This window comes from Eschrichtius robustus, chromosome 19 (assembly GCF_028021215.1).
Source record: "Eschrichtius robustus isolate mEscRob2 chromosome 19, mEscRob2.pri, whole genome shotgun sequence".
In the NCBI taxonomy this organism is placed as follows: domain Eukaryota; kingdom Metazoa; phylum Chordata; class Mammalia; order Artiodactyla; family Eschrichtiidae; genus Eschrichtius; species Eschrichtius robustus.
In genome coordinates, this window is record NC_090842.1 from 23,198,295 (window position 1) to 23,201,226 (window position 2,932).

At 39.2% G+C, this 2,932-nt stretch overlaps 1 non-coding gene across 1 annotated transcript; it reads right to left on the reverse strand.

The window, feature by feature from the left end:
* Nucleotides 1–1,378: 1,378 nt before the first annotated feature.
* LOC137753995 (U6 spliceosomal RNA) lies at nucleotides 1,379–1,485 on the reverse strand. Its single transcript, XR_011071675.1, has one exon. It is a non-coding gene; the product is annotated as a U6 spliceosomal RNA (small nuclear RNA).
* Nucleotides 1,486–2,932: the final 1,447 nt, after the last annotated feature.

Here is a 2,932-nt window from a genome sequence, read left to right on the forward strand (position 1 = left end):
ACTTTAGTGGTCAAGATGTGCTGAGATGGATGGAAGCAGAAGTTGACTGATTAACCTTGCCTTGGGGTCTGGAAAAAAGGAGATGCTGATATGCTTTAGCTTAGCTCCTGACAGTAAGAGAGGATTCAGAAAGTAAGAAAAAAAGTCCTACTTACGAAGAAGTGAAGAATGACTGTCCTGTAAAAATCAAGACCTATGTGATGGGAAAAGGCTTGGACAAGCTCAGTAGGGAAGGGAGGGGCCCAACATTACCATGCCCCACCCCACCCCCCCATCCAGAATGTTCTGCATCACTACCTTTACTTCCTTTTACTCACTTGTTGGTGATTTAATCAATTCCCCTTGGGTCTGCTGATGACCATTTACCAAAGCAAGGCAAGTTCTCAGTGGGCAAGAGGGTTTCTACCCTGCATTTCTTTAACTCAAAGAGAGTTGTGACCTCAGTCTGGCTTCCTTGTCTTTGGAGTTGCTTAGGACCAGTAAAATTCAGATCAGTTCATTTGTCTGCTTTGCTTTCTTTTTGCTTCTATTTCTCGCCGCCATTTTTAGACAGATGCCTGGAAGAAAAAGTTTGTTATTTGAGACCAGACAGCACATGTTTTAATCTGGCTTGTACCAGTACTAAGCATTTGATTTGGCACATTGCATCACCTGAGTCACAATCTTCATCTTTAAATTACAATAATAATATTTAATTTCCAAGGTTGTCATGCCATAAATAGAATAAACAAGGTGAGGCACTTGGCAAAAAAAATACCCAATTAATACATATTTACTTTTTTTTTTCTTTACAGTAGATGACTAAGGCTGAATAAGCTAAAAATCCATGTAAATTTTGAGAGTTTGCTTTTCAATATTGTTTGTATAACTCCTAATTTGACGTTTATGCAATATTTCTCTAGATGTATTATAATCAAGGTTTCAGTGGAGAATACTGCTTGGACTAGAATCTCCTCCAGCTGTTCTTTTTAAAAATCAGAGCTGAAGAGTCACACTTCTAGGGAAGTATTTGCATATAGATGAACTCAGTAGTTACTCTAGACCTTTTGACCCATTTCAATCTCTATGGGCGACAATCCTTAGTTCTTTTAAATGGCTTTGTTACTCAGTGCTAACATGACTCATGTTGTGAAATCTTTAATAAGCCTTTTAAAACACTCTACCTCCATTCATAAGAGCAGGGCATAAAATGTAATGTCACAAATTAGGTGGAACTTGGATTTAAGTACTGAGGAACTGAGCTTTTGTAGTCACTGAATGGTATGATCCTACCAATTTTCACAGAAAACACCCAATTGGGTCTTTTTTTTTTTTTTTTTCAAAACCCCACTATTTTTTGTGTTAATTAGCAAAGGGGTCGGGACGGTGGGGAAGGGCACAAAATATGGAACGCTTCACGAATTTGCGTGTCATCCTTGCGCAGGGGCCATGCTAATCTTCTCTGTATCGTTCCAATTTTAGTATATGTGCTGCCGAAGCGAGCACCCAATTGGGTCTTTTGAATAAAACTTAGCGGGGGGACAAGCCCAAAGGTCACACTGTAAACAATTTTCAGTAGTAACCCATAGCTTTTGTTGTAGACCTAGTATAAAATAGATTTGATTTTATAACCAGTAATATTGTGATATTGTTTCTTTATTAGTTACACTATGTGACTAACTACAGATAGCGTAAGGAGGATTTTACAAATGGAGACACATAGGCTAAATGAAGGTGGGAAGAAGTGAGGAGATTATAAGAAAGTAGTTTATACACTGCAGGGTGTTCAATATGCCTGGGAACGTATTGAAAGAGAAATGAGAGCAGTACTGAGAATTGCTTTCTCCTTCTCTCCATCTGGCTACATCTCAATCTTCCTTCATGAGTCACGTGCTTTCAGAATCTACCCTTGCACTCCTCCTAGTCTGATGTAGGTTGTCTTTCTCTATTCCCTTGGCATCTGAGGCCTTCCCCTTCAAATACCTCTGCAGTGGGCTATATTGTAATAGTCTATTTACTCCTCTATTTCCAAGACTATATTGTAAGCATCTCCAGAATGTCTTGTTTAGAACTACATCTCCATTGGCTACCATACAGATGGTACTCATCATACCTTTACTGAAATGAGGTTAATGCGGGTCTTTATAGTAAGGTGAGATCTTAATGAGATCATCAGAGCTGGGTACTTAACTTCACTGTTCCTAAGGCTGAATCTCATCATGTGTTTAGTGATCATGTACTGAATACAACACAGATCCTAGTCAAAGGATTAAAGGGGTATATACTTCTAACCATGAAGAGATCATATGCAGGCTCTCTAGTTTTATAGCTGGCCAATGTGTGGGTTTCTTATGAAGGGCTCCTTTAAATGTACTCCTGTGAGAATCTTGGGGCCAGGTATGACTGCTATGAGCATTTACTTTTAAGCTAGGAGGCCACAAAGTTAAGGGTAAAATTGAAACCATAGTTAAGACGAGGAACTAGGTCAAAATGGGGGAAGTGATAAAGAGATATTTAAGGAAATTGAGTCAGGAATCAGCTCTAAATGCTATTCAGCAGAGCAGACGGTTGGGGAGATGATGTTAGAGTTTGGCTTTCATGGATATCTCTGGATGTCACCACTGAAAATGGTTTGGCATGCATTAATATTCTGGTTGCTTTGTTAGGAGATAGATGGTGCTGGCTGGCTTAAACGACCCATGCAGGTCAGGGAAGTAGCAGGAGAGCTTGACTTGAAAAATAAACCCATTGTAGAGCATTCGTAAGTACTATTACAGGGACATGAGATAAGCATTGTGAAACATGGAACAAAAAGAACCTTAACCCTTCATATGTATATAGAATTCTTCAGGTTAAAAAAAAGTGTAGCAAAATCCTTATTTTGCACACACATACACACACACACACACACACACACACACACAGCTTTGTTGGAGAAGATCAGGCAAAGACA